Genomic DNA, 20,384 nt, shown 5'->3' on the forward strand with positions numbered 1-20,384 from the left:
GGCTGTGGAATCCCAGTGCAGGCAGAGCGAGCTTGGTCAGCAGCCGAGCTCCACCGGCCCCGTAATCTGCTGCATATGATGCAACTGCAAATATATGCCTGGCAGTGCTGGTGGAAGAGTTAGACCCTGGGGAGGCCCAGAGGACAAAAGAATAAAATAGAAAATAAAATAAAATAAAATTTAAAATAAAATAAAATACATAAAATAAAATAAAATAAAATACATAAAATAAAATATAAAAAATAAAATAAAATAAATAAAATTGAAAATAAAATAGGAAATAAAATAAAATAAAATAAAATAAAATAAAATAAAATAAAATAAAATAAAATAAAATAAAATAAAATAAAATAAAATAAAATAAAATAAAATAAAATAAAATAAAACAAAATAAAACAAAACAAAATAACATAAAATAAAATAACAAATAAAATAGGAAATAAAATAAGATAAAGAAAAAGAGGATTTGAAAGAGCTTTTCAACCTCTTTTAGCACATTCTTTCTAGCACAGCTTTTGAAAAGTGACTTTTACCTGAGTTTCATGTGCTTGGTGCAGCAAGAGGGTGAAAGGGCTTGCTTGGCTTCAGGTGTAAGGCAGCACAACAGGGCTTTGCTCTGGAATTTTGTAGGGGATAACATCACTTGCCTCCCAAGAAAGAGAGGCTGAAACAGCACTGTGTTCCCTCTTTAGGCTTTTCTCTCCAAATCTCAAGTGTGGCTGCATGTGACCCACATCTTTCCTGTTGATTAAAAGTAATTAGATCAAAAGAGCAGCCAGCCCACAAGGCTCACACAGAAATAAGCAGAAATTTGAGTTTTGGTTCTTTCACAATTCACAGCTGTCAGAAGGCTTAAAAGGTGCTTTGGTTTTTTTCCCAATTTCTTAGGCTTGTTTTCACACTGCACACAAGCTGTGAACTTTCCAAAGTGTGACACTGGGCAGCATCTGCCACAACTGCAGCACTGAGAAGAGTGTGGCATTGCTCTTTCCTTTAAATCTGTTCTGACCAGCAAAGCAGTCAGAACTTCAGCAGCAGCACTTCAGCTTTCCTTTTTCCATCTGTGCCCAGGACATTGCAGGTGAGAAGCAGAAAATGCCACGGTTTGGTCACTCCTGCATTTTGGAGGGGAACCTCCTCACCTGCATCAGCACAGTCAGGGCTGTCAGGCGACAGAAAGGGACCAAGGGACACTTCAGCCTTAGTGCCACCCTCCCTGGGGCTAAACAGGACAGTGTCAGTGATCACAGCAGCTCACATTCACCCTGAGGGGACTGAAGTCTTTGGGAAGACTCCGAATTTCCATGAGGTGGTTTCTTCTACTAAAAAAACAGGAGCTCACAGCTCCTTGCTGGGCTGCTGAGTGGCCTCCTCTCCTGTGGAGGGAAATCACCCATAAATGTTGATGAGGGGCAGAGATTGATCCTGAGGTTGTTTCTACTGCAAAGCTCTGTTAAATGTTAGCCACAGTATATAAAAAAAAAAACATCACTGTGTTTGGTTTACTTTGTGATTTCCCATTCCACAATCTGTAGGACACAATGTAATAAGAATGCATTTAAGGGAAGTTGTGACAATTGTTGGGCACAAACTTAAGCATTGTTTATTGCTTATGCAATCCTGTGGGGTTATTTCAAGGAATTAAGAACGAGGAGGGGAATGGAGTTTAAGGACATTTGTGAGAGATTTCACCTGCCTGGACTTTTTCTTTGTTTTTCCAAGTGCTTATGGTTTTACTGTGTCATGTTCTAGGTTCATTCTTTCGAGCTGAGTGAAACACTGCAACCAGACAGAGAATCAGACTAGTAAGAGGAATGGCCAGAGCCTCTGATTTCAGCCTCACCAGTAGCCTTCCATGTAGATACTCTTATAATCATTCACATTTAACTAAACAGTATTCGAGAACCACTGAGACCAAATGGACTTTGATCTAATAAATTCTTTATTACAATGGAAAATATTACCCCCGCTTCATATAAATATAGAGCTGCACAGGACGAAGAGCAAAGGCCCAGTGCCCAATTATCCACATTTCATATCCCTCCAGTTTCATTGGGAAAATAATTTTAAACATCAGGGTGTAAGTAGCAGAGCTTGGCTGTCACCCTGCCTTGATGTTTGTAACTTTGCTCCCCAGCACTGGAGGAGCATCTGCAAAGTTTCTTTCACACATTTAAGTACAAATCTGCTGGATGGAATGTGATCCCTTCCTTGCTGGTTTGCCTGGAGAGGAGAGGCAACTGCAACACCAACTATTCCTGCAGGAGAAGGAGAAGGAGAAGGAGAAGGAGAAGGAGAAGGAGAAGGAGAAGGAGAAGGAGAAGGAGAAGGAGAAGGAGAAGGAGAAGGAGAAGGAGAAGGAGAAGGAGAAGGAGAAGGAGAAGGAGAAGGAGAAGGAGAAGGAGAAGGAGAAGGAGAAGGAGAAGGAGAAGGAGGAGAAGGAGAAGGAGAAGGAGGCTGAAATGTTCCTCAGCTGAGAGGAGCCATGGGAGGTAGCTTGGTAGTTCAACATGCTGAGTGCAGCCACCTGGATTTTTAGATGTCTGCATTTTTAGACTTTTTAGCAATTCCAAATTTTTTCTGGAACCTGGCTAAACCTCTGGGTCTGCCCAGCCACAGGGAGCACCACCCAGGTATACAGCACTGCCCAGGGGCTTTTAATGACCACCACAGCCTTGTTTGCACCATGGGCTGGCTGCCCCCTGACATTTCAGGTACTGCTGTCAGTTCCTGGTGAATTTTCCTTTTGTTCAGGTATCATCAACCTCAGGTTCCCTCCCTTTTTGCTGCTAAGTGGGTGACAGGAGCTGCACAAAATGTGGCACACACAAAGTGTGGCACACAGAAAGTGTGGCACACACAAAGTGTGGCACACAAGCCCACAACTCCCAATTTTCCGTCCCTGGGGGATGAAGAACTCCCTGCCTAGATTGCCCCAACAGATTCAGCAGATGGCATTTTTGTGCACCAAGGTCCTCCCAGGAACTGCACAGGCAGATTGGGGTTTGGAGGCACCCAGCTCTCACACCACTGGCACATTTCCATCCCTTAGGGTTTGCACAACCCACCTGCCACGCTATCAAGCCCATGGAGACACTTGCCATTTAAAAACTTCACCCTGGGCTGTTACAGCCCTGCAAAAGAGGATGGCAGGCAGGGATGTGTGTGTTTGGGTGCTGTCATGCAGTCAAACCTTCCCTGCAGCAAACACAACCTGGCAATCTCCACATGCTTTGGAGTTTTAGAACAAAAGTTTAACACAAACTTAATTAGCCCCAGATTTTTAACAGTAGTAAGAAGTTATAAAGTGTCTCAAAAAGAGCTAATTCTCATTGACTGTTTCCCACTGATACATTTTCCAGTTGGTACTCCCATCACACCTTTACTAAAAGGGTAAGAGCTCCAAAGCCCTCAACAGCTAAAGCCATTCTCCTTTCCTTTTCTTTCACATGTAGTTTGCCATGCTGTAATAATTAAATTTCAAAGCTCAAGTCTCTGCACTTGTTTTCCTTTTCTGGCATTGTTTTTCCACCCAGTAGCCATCACAGCTTAGCACAAACCAAAATCATCCACCTGGAGGTCAACAGGCCTCTCCCCTTCCCATCAGGTGTCCTGCTCTGCTGCTGAAAGATAAAACTCAGTGTTGTGTCATGTGAACTTGGCTAACAGGGTATTTCTTTTTGCTGTATTTACCCAGATATGGCAAATACCAGGATACCTGGCTTCTCTGCATCTCACCAACTACATAGCCCTGGTTGTAATGCTCAGCTTGTGTGATTTGTCTTTTGGCCATGTGTTTGGTCATCTCCAGGCTGCAGACTCTGTGGAAAGGGTTTCTCCTGTGGCCTCTCTCCCTCTGGGTGAGCACACCAGCACAAGAGAGCCAAATCCCATGGAGGATCTCCTGTTGCCATGGCCAGTCACAATGGTTTGGATATGAGGTCAGCTGCCCAGCAGGAAGCACCCCTTGTTAGAGAGTGAAGAAACCTCAGCTTCCCCTCAGCCTCTTTTAAGGAAGTTGCATCTTGGAGAAGCCAGGTTTGTTTTATTTTTATTGACACCACTGTGATGTCTCCCTCTTTGGCTCCCCTCATGCTTTGAGGCAGAGCCCAGCCTCCTCAGCACCTCACCTTTGGAGAAATATATGTTCCTTGGCATGAAAGAGACTCGCTGTGCTAAGTCTTCCATAAAACTTTCCAGCTGAAAGCAGGCTGAAACACATCTAGACATTTCAGTGTTTGCTCCAAAGGTGCCAATCAAGCAGAGGAAACTCCCAGTCCTTGCACATCCATGTCCTATGAGGAACTGGCTTCCACCACTGTAAATAAAACAAAGGTATGGTCTTCAGCTGACCTCACTTACTGGAGCTCCATTGAATTGAGCAGCCCCAGGATAATTTACACCAGAGGAGCATCTGCCCTCAACATATGTTACATTATGGTCCAACAGGATGGTCTCAGTTCGCCTTGGGGGAGGAGCTGCTGGAGCAGGGAGTTAGGTTTGCTCATGTCTAGGAACGATGGGCTGCAAAATCCCCGAGAGTGAGGAGATAAATAGGGAAAAGAAGGCATTTGGTTATTAGGCGTTCTTATTTCCAGTGATTAGGGTGGGAAAGAGCAGACTGTGTGGGAAACAGGCGTCCCTACACCCATTTTTGGCAGCTTTTGATTGGCCCCTGACCAGACATTTATTAAAACAGCCTCATAAGTTGCGGTCTCACTAAAGAACAATACAAAACCAACCAAATGTTAATGTATTCAATCTGTTCCTGCTGAGATTTCTGCCTCCCCGCCTCCCTGATTACTAGAGAAGGAGAGGTGGGGGAAAAGGCATGGAGAAAGAAAGAGGAGGGGGAGAAAAAGAAAAAGGAACGTTTGTATTCTCAGCCTCAGCTGACAGATCTGCCGTAGCCTCCTGGAGTTTTTGTAATTAGAACAAAGGGTCCTCGGTACAGGAACTGTAATTGGTTTTGAGTGTTCATACATTTTAACTCAGCCCAGGTTAGGTATCCAAGCAAACTCAAAGCACTGACACAGCTGGAACCCTAGGAGGAGAACTCCAAGGGAGGATAAAGGGCCTTCAACAGAGGGTAGTGGATCGCATCTGACACCAGAAACCAAAACCTACTCCAGATTTTTTTCCTCAGGAATCCAGAAGGAAAACCATGCTGCAAACACTTGTCAGAGGTCTAGGATAATCTGAACTTCAGGGACAGGAGTGGGGAACAGGGAGGGAATAAATATTCCGGCAAACAAAAACCCCATGGCAGGATATATGATGGGGCTTCTGAATGCTGATGGGGAGGTGGGAGGGATTTAAAACCGGATTTAAAACCGCCCCTCTTGCCAAAATTTATGAGGGCAGTGCATCCCAAGTCTGCTGCCAAAACAGGTTTTTTGTGATTCAGCTTCTCCCAGAGCCTGAACCTGCTCCGGACGGGCGGTAACTCGGAGGATCCAGAACCTTCCCTCCGTGTCCACACAGCCAGACATGGCACTGTCCTCATCCCTGTCCCTCAGAGACCCCCTCCAGATAAAAGTGTGCCCAGGCATTGTCTGGAGAGGGCTGGCTGGCGGCGAGCCCGCGCCGTGCCAGGGCATGTGCTGGCAATTAAAGAGCAAAGATGATCATGACAAGTGCTCGGGCCCACGCTGGGGCTCCGCTGGGTTTACCAGCATGGGCAGATGCGGCAGCACCAGCTGCAGAGCAGCATTTCCATGGGAAAGGGATGAGGCCGGGAACACACAGGGAGAGGAATGCATTTGCAGCCAGTGTCTCTGCTAACAGTCTGGGGCTCTTTTCTCTAAGGTTAACATTCGCTTGCTGGAGAAAAACAATGCTGCTGGGGCTCTGCAAGCGAAATGTGGTTGTGGTGGGTCAGCCGGATCCACAAACAACAGTCCCTTTTCGGGTGGGATTTTCACATCTGCTCTTCCCTGCCCTGAAACCGATTTCACTGGGACAAAGCTCAGACAGCACTGTGTGCTCCCTGAAAAAATCTTCCAGCACTTCCCAGCTCCAGTGGCAGCAGTGAGGTCTTTGCATGGAGAGTACACAAGTGATGAAGAGTGTGCAAGACTCAGGCCTACCTCCATGTCCTCCATTTTGTTATCAATAACGACTCTTTTTTGGGTTGTGGAGGGTTTTAAAGTAATTTCTTATTCTAATTTAAATATTGCTGAAAAGTTTCTGTAAACAAATCCACATGATGGAGTTGGAAGCTGGGCTGAAGGAAGCAGGAGTGGTGTCTGTGATGAAAATTGTGTCGATCTGGAAAGGGGTGCTGAGTGTTCCTCTACCTTTCAGTGTGGAAAAAGTTCAATCATCCACACTCTTTTTTAATGCCAAAATCTCAACGGGTGATAGGAACTTCCAAGTTCATAGTGGCTTATTTATTAAGAGGGTCTAACCTTGAAAAATTGAACACATCAACGATTTCACCCCTGCCGGTAATCCCTTGGCACGATGTGGAAGTGGACAAGAGGAAGCAACTGGGGCAAACTCCTTGGTGGTTCATTCACTTCTCCCTTAATCCCTTGTGTACCTGATTCAAGGACTTTCTCAGCCTGAAGAAATTGTGGGGCTTTTTCATCATTGAGGAACCAGCACCAAGAAATAAATGTCAGACTCTTATCACTGCAGTTGGCCTTTACTCAGCAGATCCCACAGCCCAGCCCCCCAAGAGACCAGCTAATGTCAGGCATGCAGAAACAGCTGTGATTATCCATCAGAATGCCCCATCCCACCTCTCCAGTTGAAGCCATGCGCTGGAAGCATCTTGTTATCTTGCAGGATCAGGTGCAAACTGGCAGTGAGCACACCGACTCTGCCTAAGGTGGCCTGGAATGCAGTGGGAAGGCAGAGCAAGAGGGAGCCACAGACCTCCCTGAATTCCTAGAAACAACTCTTCACTGGCTAGGACTGCTCGTGGAGGCTGAAGGAGAGCACTGGGAAGCAGCTTTTCCAGTGAGGAGGCTTCTCTGGCCTCAGGCTGGTGGCCGCACTGTCACACTCTTCTGTTTGCAGCCCAATCCCAGCCCAAAACTTCTGCCTGCAACCAGGTGGGCAGTGGCAGGCAGCCTCTTGGATAAAAGGCAAGATTTAGGAGGGCCAGGCAAGCTGTCATCACACCTGAAGCATTTTAAAGAAGGCCCCATCACTGCAGGAGTTTTAGATCTTTGGACAGTTTTTCACTGCTACAGTTCTAGAAAGTGGTAGGGACAGTGATGTGAATCCAACAGTCTGGGGGCTTCTTCCTAAAAAAGCACTAATTTGGGCTGTGGTTGAGAATGTACAACAAGGCAGGAAGAGCTTTGGGGTTTTCTCAGTCTTATATTTCCATTTTCCATCTGTTTTACTCTCTCCCTCCTTAGAAGAGGGCATTTCAGGCTTTTTCCAGCATCCTGCAAGGTTTTGCTCAGTGACAGCAGCAGGAAAGAGTTCTCACTGCTTCCATTTGAGACACAACAGAGTGGCCCAAACTGGGAAGCTGGAACAGGCCACACCAGCACCTCCAGCTGTGGAGGTTTTCTTGTGTGACCTGTGGAAGCATCTGACGGCAGACCCTGGCTGCTTTGGAATTTGGGACCCTGTTTGCTGAATTCAACCATTTCAGCCAGTGTTTGCCCCTCAGATGAATTTCTGAGTTATCAAGAACCAACAGATTGTTTCTCAGAAGATTGTTTTCTTCAGACTCCTCTCTTTGTTTGCCCAAGGGTATTGGCCCCTCTTGAAGAACCGGACATATAATTAGAAATTAATGTCTATTCGCTTTGATGGATTTTGCCTCTTTTCTGAATCCTGAATTATCCACAAAGCTGTTACAAACAGAATAGAATGTATTTGTTCATCAAAAAAAAAAAAAAAAAAAAGATTCACCCATTTCTTCAGGGATTAATTCTCAGTTTTTTTCGTGAGTGGCTTGTTGCAAATAGTCATAAATTCTATCATGTTGGGTTCCAACCCTGGAGTGATCTTTGTCTGGACTTCAATGGGGCTTTGCATGGGGGGGGCCTGGCCACACAGATCTCATTGCAGGATTGGGCAATGGTTAGTTACATAAGTCATATGATGTTGTTTCTGTCCTCTGACTGGCTGGCTTATGTAACTGCAGAACAATAACATGCATTTGAATATAAAGGCAAAAAGTCGTGCCTCGTTATTAGTTCTTCGCGAGAGTCCTTTCAAGGGCTCTGGGAATCAAGGGATTCTGCTGTCTGTGCAAGCTATAAAGATATTTTCTTTGACAGTCTGTTGGTTTGGGGAGGACATCTGGAGTAGGTGACATTAAGAGAGCCACTGAGATGCTCTCTGTGGGTTCATCTGAGGACTATTTGCAAACACTGGGCTCACATATTCTCCCCAGCAGCAGCTGAAAGAGCTGAAAACAAAACCCAAAGAGCTGAAAACAAAACCCAAAGAGAACAGCTCATGGAAGCCAGGCCATGCAGTGCCCTGAGCCCTTGACTGCAATGTTCTGGTTCACACCTTAAAATGTCCGGCCATTGAGTTTAATGTTTCTCTTATTCCATTTTAGGGGACTGAAAAGGCTTAAAAGCTTATCTAGGGATAAAGGTGTACAGCAAAGGGCAAAACATTAACTTAATGTCCGTGTGCTTATTCTTAAACATATTTTCCCCACTTTTCACATTCATTAAAATCTCAGTGTGATTTCTATTCAGAGAGGGCAAATAGGAATTCACAACTTTTGTTTTCACTTGATGTCTTATTTTTGTTCATCTGGACAACTCATCTCCAGATGATTTTGTCACAGTCTGCTGGAGATTGTATCACAAGTTTTCAGTTCTGGACTTGTTTTGGGTTTTAGGGGTTTTTTTCTCCTAAGGTCCTACTTCTTCGAGTCGTATGATTACACAAACATTCCCTATTTCCAGTGCTTTAGAAGTAAGTTTCTAGTCAGCATTGTTGCAGAGAAAAGACTAAAAACATAAACCCTCAAGGCTGAGAAAAAGAACACACAATTTACCTTTTTTTTTTTAAACCTCATGATTTCTCAATCTTATGTTTTTTGAGGATAGTCTGAGTAATAAGCTTTAAAAGCCAAGGGCTGACAATATTAAAGCAGAATCAGGAGGAGACCACTGCTAAAAGTTCATACAGCATGATCTGATAGTCCTCCAGACTCTTGGGAGATGTCCCCATCCAGCAGACAGATACTTTTCCAAAGTCTTTTGTGACAGTATAAAACCATTACAACCAATTCAAAGTGATTTTGCTCCTTAAACCTGTCAAATTTTAGCAAAAGTACATGAGCTTCAGCAGCTCAGAAAGCATTGTTGCAATCCACAGTGTAAACTCCTGTTCCTGTCCCTTGCAGTCTCCCATGCAAATATGGGGTTCGGAGGGGACATTGAACACATCTACCCAAAATCCAGGAGTTCACAGATGATGATCTCATGCCATCCTCAAGCTCCTTTGGATCTGCTTTCCAAATAATCCCTATCCCAGTGAGCTCCTCCAGTTTTCAGTTTCTAACCTGAACTCACACAGGGGTTTGCGGCAGGTCACACCTTGCAGTGTGCAGCACAGATGTGGAAGTGTGGTCCTTTATCTCCTTAAATTTTAGCACTCTCACATTCTGGAACCTGGAATTGTCAAGAACTTGCTTTTTATCTTTTTTTATGCAGATGCCACTAACAGAGATGTACTCAAGCCACTCTGCTGGCAGCAGAAAGGGCAGTTCTGGTAGAGGCTGTGCACCTTCCTCATGGCTTGAAGGAAGCTGGCACCAGCCAGGGCCAGAGTGAACTGTGTGCATTGTGGAGGCAGGATTTGCAGGGATAAATAAACAGGGCCATTCCTGGAAACTCCAAAAGCTGCTGGAAGCCAGGACAGAGAGCAAGCCAGAACATCTCAGGGGTGACAGGCCTGCTTCTTTGAGGATTTCTGCTGTGTGGTCCCTCCCAAAAACAGCACCTCTCACCCTGGCAGATGAAAGTCTTTTCCAGGTGCCACACAACATCCATGGCCACCAGTGGGTGGGCTGTAAGTTTTGGGACAACACAGCCATATAAATAAGGTGAAGAATCAGCAAACAGCATTTCTTCCCTGCTCAGACATTCCATCAAGCCTTTGCATCTCTACCTGCTGTCCCAGCTGGCACACATATTCTGCCAAGCAAATGAGAGGCAAAGCATGTTACCTGAAACCTCTCATTGCCACCAAGGTCATTTTGCGGGGATCTCTGTTGACACACTGAACCCCACGAAGCCACAATAAGTTACAAAGGGACAGTGCAGGAGATGCATAGGCAGTACTGTTTAAAAGACAATATTGTGTGTTTATGGGACTGGGGGGGAGGGCTGGTGGCAGGGCAGTTGGTTACTGCATCATTCCTGGACACTTGAGAGACTCTGCAGAAGAAGGAATGATTTTTTTTCCCACCTGAATGCTATTTTAATAACTTTGAAATGTCTTCCTTAGATGTCTCATCATTATTCCCATAGTTAGAAGCTGATTAATGGCACGCCCCGCGAACACATATCTGGGCACACATACAAAGACTTTTTAATACTCCCTAACAATGGCCAACAGCTGGCCACAAAACCAGATGATCCTCCACCCTTGTAAACTCATGCTCGCCAACAATAAAAAACCCTTCTGGCTACTAAAAAGCCTGGTGGAACAGATGATTCTTGTTATGGACTGGATTTTATAAATAAAAATTAAAAAAGGCAAACATTTTAGCATGTGCATTCATGGGCTGAAAACAGAGACATAGGTTTTATATTCCGGGAGGGTCAGCTGCAAAAGTCTGATTTTCAGAGCTAAACCTCATCTTCCAAAGACTCCTTTAAATACATTGCTGGATTGGGTTGTTAAGGGGGGATGGTTTTGGATTTTAAATTTTTTTGTAGGGTTTTGGGGTTTTTTTCAGTTTTGTTTGTTTTTTGGGTTTTTTTAAAAATTTTGCTGCAGACACAATACAGCACTTCCTCTCTCCTTTGGAGCAGGAGCTTTGTGTTGGTGGTTTGTGTTTTGTTTCTTGCAGGCAGAAATCTTGGGAATGGCCTGAAAGGTTCTGCTCTCCAAGCACATCAGCCCAATCCTACATAATTCCCAGACCCTACAAAAGGTCTCTGCTTGCTGCACCTTGGAACCCAAGCAGTGGAGCAGCAACTAAGCCATTTGAGGATGAGCAAAATCACCAAAATGAAAGATATGAGGGAGGAAAAAAAAAAAACCAACTGAAACCTCTAAAGAAGCCCTTTTTATTTGTTGTTAACAACTATTTAGTGTCAGGGCTAATTCACAAGTTTAATAAAATCAGGCTTTGTTAAAGATTCAACACCTTCAATTATAGAATTAAGAACTCACAGTAATTGCTCCTCAGACCTTCCAAAAATCCTTCAACAAAGTGTGTTTGTGTGAGGAGGGGGAGGACAGTCTTCAGTCTAAATCTAATTAAGTCTTAAAGATTATTTATTCTTTTTTAAATAAACAAAGAAAGGAGAAAATCCCTAATTCTAGTAATGATGACTACTATGGTGTCAGGCCCTCATTATACAAGAAGAAGAAATAAATGAAAGAGACCAGCAAAATTCTCAGTTCATCACCTTAAATATGAGTCCTTTGTTAGTGGATTTCTGCAGGGATAAACAAGGAATTTTCACAGCCTAGGTATGCCCAAAACAAGATTTCTAGGACCAAGGAGGCAAGGAAATTGACTGAAATCTTAGAACAAGCTTTATTTTTACTGCCCTGGGCAGGATTTAGAGAAACATCAGCCTCCGCTTCATCAAGTCCTGACATAGCTGAGCCCAGCACCTCATTACACTGAAAAGGATCTTTATTGATACAGAAAATGGCTGATTATTTACATTCCTGGTGACCAAGCAGGAAGCTGATACGGTGAGGAGTGAAGATTATGGAAAAAGATTTTGTTCCTGTGAAGAAGGCTTCCTTCTCCTCCAGGGACCAGTCAAGTTTTTTTTTAAAGCAATAAAAAATGGACAGGAAACACTTCACCAGTGCTAAGGCACGGGGTAAGATCAACCAGAACCACATTCCTCCTTCCTGTAAAAACAAGGGGAATCTTGTCCTTTGTGACTGGAGAGACCAGGTTTGGATTCCTTTTCCCCCTCTCCAGTGCTCTATCCAGCCCTTGTAATTCCTTGAAAGATGCATCCAAGGCTCATTTTCCTTCCTCTCAGCCAGGTAAGAGATTTCCCCAGTGCAGAAGGGGAATTCTTCCCCTGTGTTTAGGGTGAGACAGGCAATGCCATGGCCTGTCTGAGCACTTCAGCAGAGCCTGGCACACTTCAGAGCAGCCCTGGGATCACTCTGAGCTACAGCAGGGACATTGCCAACCTCTGACAAAGCCCACAGTCTCAGCAGCTCCAACTCTTGTGCCAGAACTCATTTGCTTCCTCCTGCCATATATTGCCATTCCCAAAGTTTAATTTAGTTCGGTGAAAGGTACCTTAGAACAAATTTTATATCATATCATACATCCTAGAGATGAAAACACGCAGAGGCGGATAACCCAGGGTGCTTACACCACCTCATGAGTACTTAAAGCTGCCAACAAAGAGCTTTCAGTGAAACAGTTGTTTGGATTTTTTGTTTTCTTGTTTTGTTTTGTTTGGGTTTTTTTCAGCAAGCAACACTATGCAACTGCACTAGTGGGATTTTGTCTAGTGTTTTTTTTTTTTTGCTGTCACTAACCTCTTTGTAATCCCAGGTACAGGCACTGACAAAACACCCTTGCTGTGCTGAAGGTGAAGTTGTTAATGGTTCCATCCACTTTTGGTCTGGCACAGAGAAGAGAAGCTTGCAAGAAAAAGCCAACCTGCCACGGGCCCTCCAGAGATCTCATTTCTTCACCTGAGAGAGCCTCCACAAGCCCTGGAAGAAAGGACCAAGTTTTGGGCCCAGGTGTGAGGGTGGGCTGGGACAGAGGGAGGCTGCTTTTGAAAGACCTCATAGAAAATATGAGTTGGTCAAGGAGGATTTGAATGGAGTGAGATCTTTTTAAGGCAAGCACAGAATGACACCTCCAGGGATTTGGTTTCATCCTCCAGCTCTGACGGCGGCTCCACAGTAGCATGTGAAGCAGCATCCTCTGGAGTGCCCTCATCCCTGTCTCCAGTGGGAATTTCTGGGAATTAGGCACCCTCAAGATATTTAGATTATTACCCTTGCAGGCATGATTCTCATGTAGTTTCAAACCTTCAAAATGGAGGTGGAGGTGCACTGTTTGGCACTCTCATTTTCCTCTTCACTCTTCAGTCAGATTTATCCCAGTTAGGGACTGTTTCCACTCTTGGCCTCTGATTTCTCAAAGAGAGGAGGAGGAGGAGGATGAGGAAGCCAGGGTAAAGCTTCTGTGATGTGATCTCAAATGGGCTAGTTTCCAGCCAAGTCATGGACACCAAAATAAAGAGTTAGCTGCACCTGCAGGTACCTTTCAAGTCCAGCACATGCTTGTTGGGTCTTTTCATCATTTTAAATTAGCTGCCGATGCGTTTTATTTACACTGAATTTACCTTAATGTGCTTGCTTGCTAACTTCCTGCTTATCTGGATACCACATAAGCATATGCCCAATCCAATTACAAAAATAATGAGAAATACAGTGAATGCTACATATTTTAAGCAAGCATAATAAATTACCAGTGCTGTGGCACATACCCGTGCATGTGAGGGAGAAAAAGAACAAACAAACCAAAAAAAAAAAAGAAAAAAAAAAAAAAGAGCCCCAAAACCAGCCTACCAAAAAACACAGCTGAATTCCCCCAGCTATTTAATTAGAAGTAACATCCCCTTGCAAGGCTCACACAGGCCTTCCAAAGTGAAACTCATCCCTTAACAGCAGCTCACACCACATTGAAAAAGAAAGAGCTCCGTAATACAGGAGTGTGAAGAAATGTGGAAATATTAGCAATAAGCAGGCTCCTGTGGAGTGTGCTGGTTACTAAACAGCTAGCTGAAAGGCAGTGTGAACTATAATAAGCAGCTGCATCTCTCAGGTCTCCTGAAAGAAGGAAAGAAAAAATTCGCAAGTGTCACAATTTTCCACCACGTGAGTAAACTGTTTTGGATGGCAGTGAGGCAATGTTACTTGCATGAGGTTGGGAGTGGTGGCTGTACGTGTCTCCAGTGAAAGGAAGAGGGTGAACTCAGAGGCCCGAGTGATTCCACTAAATGAATCAGAACCTGAGGGGAGAGAAAATATATGTGGAGGGAAAAAAAAAGCATTGAAGTAGAGTCAGGGAAGATTGAGAGGGAGTATGAATAAAAAGAAGAGGGGAATGTATGATTCAGCCTATTACTTATTGCTCCCTTTAGCTGCCAGAAACAATCAGAAACATCAGTGTGTTTATCATATATATATATGTAAATATAATGCATATAATTCTGATAAATATATAGATAGATACATAGATGGATATGGGCATAAAGGGGCCCTCATCCCTGTGTCCCTGTCAGCAGGGAGGGGCAGAGCAGGGCCCAGGCTCTCCTCTGTAGGGACAATGGGACAAGAGGAATGAGCAGGAATTGTTAGCCAGGAAGTTGCACCTGGACATGAGGCAGAACTCCTTCCCTGTGCAGTGACCAAGCCCTGAACAGACTGCAAGAGAGGCTGTGGAGTTTCTCTTCACTGAAGATATTCCAGAACCTGGACAAAGCCCTGTGCCACGTGCTCTGGGATCACCCTGCTGGGGCAGGGAGGTGGGACCAGATCACCCACCATGGTCCCTTCCAACCAAACCCATCCTAGAATTCTGTGACAAGCAGAATCCCTTATTCATGAGGGGTTTACCATCTATAAACCAAATAAATTCCATGGAGGTGCTGCCTTGAGGGTGAAGTTGATGGGCTTTGCCCACTGCATCCATGAGGCCAAATTCCTCAGCTTGTCCAGGAGAGTCTGGGCCCTGGCTCCTCCAGCTTTTCAGGCAGAGAAGGGATTTCCTGCCGGGAATTCCTGGGGAAGGAGGAAGGAGTTGGGAAGGCAGATCAGCCTTGTGGTGACAGCCAGGGCTCTTGCACAGAGAGATCTGCTCGCAGAGAGTGTAAAATAAGACACTCGTAGGAGCGAGACACCCACTGCTCGCAGCGATTTCACCTCCTCCCCTCACGCCTCAAGATCAACACCAGCGCTGCTGCCAAGCCTCTAATTACGTCTTTAGAATCCTGTCAGGTCGCGGGGATGTGACGAGCTCTAATTGTGGAAGAGTGTTTAGGGAGACTCGTAATTACACGGTCATTAAGCCGGTTAAACACACCACGGTCCCTTTTGTGAGACGGCGCTGGGCCTGGCTCCCTCCCAGCGGCGACACAAACACGGGATTAAGCCAGCAATTAGCGATCAGCAGGTAAAAAACAATAATTCCTCCCATCCACTGCTGAGCAGCGAGGCTCCTCCTGGGCCACGGCAGGCTGTTGTGGCTTTCCCAGCTGAGAGGTGGAAAATCCAGGACAAAAGAGGGACCTGCAGGGAGTTGTCACCCTGTGTGCCCATGCGGCCTCCTGCCTCAATCCTCACTCAAAAAAAATCCTGCTGCCGAAAAGTTTGCTGAAAAAATTGCTGAAATTTGCTTTTTATCCTTAAAAGTACTCTAAGTTGACTAAAAACGGCTTTTTAAAAAATTCTTTTAGTTCTAACAGGATATATTCCCCCAGCCTTTCTTTTTTTTTTTTTTTAATCACCTTGTTTGCTAAATGAAAGTACTCTGGAGAAAAGCGAACAAAGCAGAACGTCTCTTGCCTGTGTGGGAGGAAAGGGGAGTAGAGGTCATTAAACCAAACTCTCCTCTGCCTACATCTCAGGCCTTGTGACATGTCAAACCACAGCCCCTGGGTTTTTATTCAGCTTTCTCAGTTTCTTTGATGTCCACTTTTATAGCTGCTCGCCTCATAAAGGTCAGTTACGTAAATATAGGAGACATTTTCCAGAGTCAAAGTAGGATGAATCTGGAAAATTCAGGGTGACCTGAAATTCAAGGTGACCAAAAAATTAGGAGGGTGGCCTATAAGGATGCCAATCTCAAGTGTAGTAAAATCTGCATAGTAAGAAGCTCCAGCAAGGATCAGCTGAGGAGGATTTTTCCAAGATAGACCTGGTCCCAAGATAATTTAATACTATCCAATAAGAAAAACAGTGATACTTACATAAAGAGAAAAAAAATGTGGAATAAGATCAGCTTAAATGCCTGAATTAGCCCCAAAGATTTGTACTAAAGGCATTCCAAGCAAATTGTTGGCTTCCAGCCCCACATCCTAGAGGAAGGGAATGCCTTGGCAGCTCCTGCATCCCAAGCTCTCAGCCTAGGAAGCGAATTTAACCGTGAGGAGTCTGCCTTTCTGTCTCCTCTCAAAATTACAGGGCAAAGCTGCTGCAGCCCCGTGGGCTTAGCAGGTGAAGGGGGATGTCCCTGTGTGCCATGCAAAATTCCATCTGGCCAGTCAGCCCTCAGGTAGACTGAAATTATCCTTTATTTTCACTGTGGAGCCCTGTGTAGGACTCCAGAAGTCCTGTGACACAGGAAAAGTGTAGTGTAATTTTGTTTACTCTCTTATTACCAGAGCTGCCTCACTACCAGGAGGAGAGCCCTCTTTTGATGCAAACCTGTTATGAGTGAGAGAGTGTCTAAAAGCAGAAAAAAAAAAAAAAAAAAAAAAAAAAGACTTGATTCCAATCCAAACTCACGTGACAGAAAGGGTAAAACACCCAAAAAAAAAAAGGAGGAGACGCCCATCATTCCCATGTGTGTAAGAGGGTGTTAAATCAGGTAGTGACAAACTTTAACCAGAACCACAGCATTACTCATGGCAGCTTGTCCAAGCCTGCAGAAATCACGGTCAGAGAATCTCCCAGCTGGCAGAGGTGGACAGGGGGTGCCAAGAAAGACAAGTCCTCACTGGTACTGCTTTGTGTGGAGGATCCTCTCATGAACGGTTTTAATAAAGGACTTAATTGATTGTTCTGGAGCCCGTCGGGCTAATAAACATTTATGGCCCTGAGTCAGTCATCTAGAACACATTCCACAGGGCAGTCAGAGGCTGCTGCACAGGGCAGCCAGACGCACGTCTGTCATGTGCCGGTGACGTCCATTCATCATGCACTAGTCATGCAACAAGCCAAGCCTTGGGAGAAAGTGGAATTTCTGCCTCTTTTTCGCCAGCCAGGAGGTGGAATAATCACTTTGTCCTCACAGGCTGGCGTTTGGGAGATGCCTGTTCTACAGAGCCCTGGTTTTGCAGCAGGTTTCCACGTGTGCCCTGCAGTAAATCACTTGGGGATGTCAGCACAGCGCTGATCAGACATTTCAGCTCTCCCCAGTTCTGGGCACAGACAGAAGCAGAGGCAAATACAAGGAAGACATGGCCATAAAAATACAAATTAAGATAAAGCTAGATTCTCCTGCTGCTTAATCATGTAAATGTACAAATAGAGCCTGATGACGGTGACTCAAGGGAAACAATGACCTTATCAGCAGCCTTAGATAGGCCTGAGCCATAAATGAAAATAAATGATCTACTGACATTCCTTATCACCTCCCTAGCATCTACTGGAGAACTCAATTCACCTCTGCATATCTGTGTCCTCCAGCCCACTCAGCATCAGGAGGGTCTGCTGTCCCTCCACAGTCTCCCTTTGTTGCACCAGCAGAATCTCCAGCCATTGCAGTGGCTTCCAGGTGGCAGCTCCAGCTCTGCACCACCCATCAGTGTGTGGTCAGCATGGAAAACCACCTCTCCTTCCTTTTTTTTGCCTCCTGAGTTTTCAACCTGACCTCTTTTTCCAGTGCCTCTGCCATTCATTTGCACCCCCAAGGAGTTTTAATCAGCCAGATCCCCACACCCTGAGGGCAGCATCTGGGTAGATCTTTTCGCACTCAAGGTTTGAGAACACAAAGGAGCCACCCAAACTCCCTTTACACACTCATGTTGGCTCTGACTCTGCTGATCCTGACAAGAGCAGATGGTCAGGGAACACGGGAGCAGTGGGGAAATCCACTGTGGAAGGAAAACTGCTGGGACAGGAGAGGCTTCAGGCCTTCAGCTGATGCGTGTTTGAAGCTAAGACAGAGGGCTTAAGGGGCTGCTTTTCCTGTCAAGATTGATTATTTCACATTTACAGGCAGGTACTTGTTGATATCAATTCTTTGTGGAGAAAGAAGAGTAACAGTTGTAATTGCTTGGCAACTTGTGCTAATCTAGTTCATTGGAAGTTCAAAAATTTGGTATCTGCCTTCAGTTTCATTTGGAAGTGAGGCAAACAGTTTCCTGAGAAAGGCTAATCCTAAAAACCACTATCAAGAATTAGAAAATTTGTTTAAAAACAAAAAGGGTACCTCAGGAAGTGTTGCAGAATAACAATTTCTTTTTTTCTCCCTCTTTCCAAGGAACAAGTCATTTAGAATAAAGACATTTAAGTTTGTTTTTTTTTTTTTTTACTTCAAGAGAAACAGAAATTGACCCAACATGTCCTGCTAGCCCTATTAATAATTGTAAACATGAGACCATGAAAACCTGCAGGGGAATTTTTAAAAAGAAGTATCAGAAAAAGAGTTGCTTGCTTTCTAAGTGAAAAGGCAAGGAGGGGGAAAAAGAGTAAAAGAGCTCTGTACCAGACGAAGAAAAGATTAACAGAAAGGAAAAAACAAATAATTTGAGACAAAATATTAATAAAAAATGTGCAGGACATGTCAGACTTTGTCAGTCACAGCACACCTGAGCTGGTGAGGCTGTCAGGGCTTTACCCTCATCCTTCTGGGATGGGGCACAGCTGGATGGAGCAGGCACCTTCTCCCCAGTGCCCTGGTCCGAGCAGGGACAGGGTGTCCCTGGGGTGTTGTGTCTCCCAGGAGCAGAGAGAAGGCTGGGCTGCACCTCCAGCAGGCACAGGATGACTTTGCTGACCTTTGTAGGGCTTTAGCGACACTGAAGCCATGGCAGACACAACAGGGCTGGGTTTGCTTGTCCCTCCATGGCCATCAGCTGTACCCACAGCACTGCTGGTACCAGGGGGCATCTGCTTAATCTTGCTGGCACCGCTGTGTGTGATGCACCTTTCACCCAGTTTGGGCATTACACAGCACTCTGGCAGGGCTGCTTTAACTTCTGCAGGGATGCCCACCACAACCAGACATTCTAGAACCAGTTTTTTTGTGTCTGTGTTATCATCACAGGTTGCAGGGTCTGGCGCAGGGCTCTAAGCCCTTTTCTCCTGTCTATGTCAAAGCACACCGCACCCCAAGGGCCCGACAGATTTCAGTGGGGCTCTTCCTAAATTCACACTCTGAGTGCAAATCTGCCCCTCACTCTTCACTGCTCCCGTGGATCTCCTGCCTCTGCCCTTATGAGTAAAACCCCTTCCACCAGCCAAGAAGACAGCCCAAGGCACACGGCAGTGCAGTCCAGGAGCTCAGAGACTGTGGAGCTAAACTACAGCCCCACATTTCCCTTCACAGAGAAAAGCAAGGTACAGTTCTTCCCAAGAATATTCTTATCTCATTTGCTGTGCCTGTGTTTGTGCAGAAGTCGAATGCAATATGGAGATTGTTTACCCAAAGTGATGGTGTTTTGTTTCTTTGGCCTATCACAGCCATGTCAGCTGACAGTCACAAGATTCCGTGCCATGGTGTGCAGGGTTGAGTGCTTGGCAGATTCAGTTTTAGGAGTATAGAATAATACAGTATAATGAAGTAATTAATTAGCCTTCTGATATCAATGGAGTCCTCCTCATCATTCCTCCCTGCCATGGAGGACACATCTGTAAGGTCAGGCTTTCCCAGGCATTTCACCTCTCTGTAATATCCAAATTAGAGTAAAATAAAGATTTGCTTTGGGGAAATTGCTACCGGACTTTTTTTTTCTTTTCTCCCCCTCCAAGTTGACAAAACTCACTTGTTTCATGACTTTGCTGCATGTTCACCAAGCTTTTTGTCTTCAGCTTGTTAGAAGATTAGGAATTTACGCCTCTTCAAACATACAAGTCCCAGCTCCTTCTCTCAGCAACACAGAAAACTTCTGTTTGGACAGGCAGACAGGCAGCAGCACTCCTGAAAGTTTGTGTTGAAAGGAAAAGCCTTTTCCAAAATGGGATATTTTATGTAATGTGTGTCTGCCATCGCTTTATCCATGTCCTGGTGGTACCTGCAGGATTTGTTCCAGCACCATTTGGGCACCATGAGAAGCAGACAAGGATAGGAAATGGTTGGAGAGCAGGCTGAAAAGGAATTTGCTCTCTTCTTCCAGTGACTCCTTCCCCTCCTACCTCATTTCTTGCATATTTCCACAAAGAAAAAGGCGATGACAGAAAGTAAGTTTGATCCAGGAGAGGGACAGAATTTTTTTTTGTTTGTTTAAAAAAGAGGAAATATTCCAAAAGAAATTCCAGATAAAGGATAGGGG

This window comes from Ammospiza nelsoni, chromosome Z, assembly GCF_027579445.1.
Source record: "Ammospiza nelsoni isolate bAmmNel1 chromosome Z, bAmmNel1.pri, whole genome shotgun sequence".
Taxonomy (NCBI): Eukaryota; Metazoa; Chordata; class Aves; order Passeriformes; family Passerellidae; genus Ammospiza; species Ammospiza nelsoni.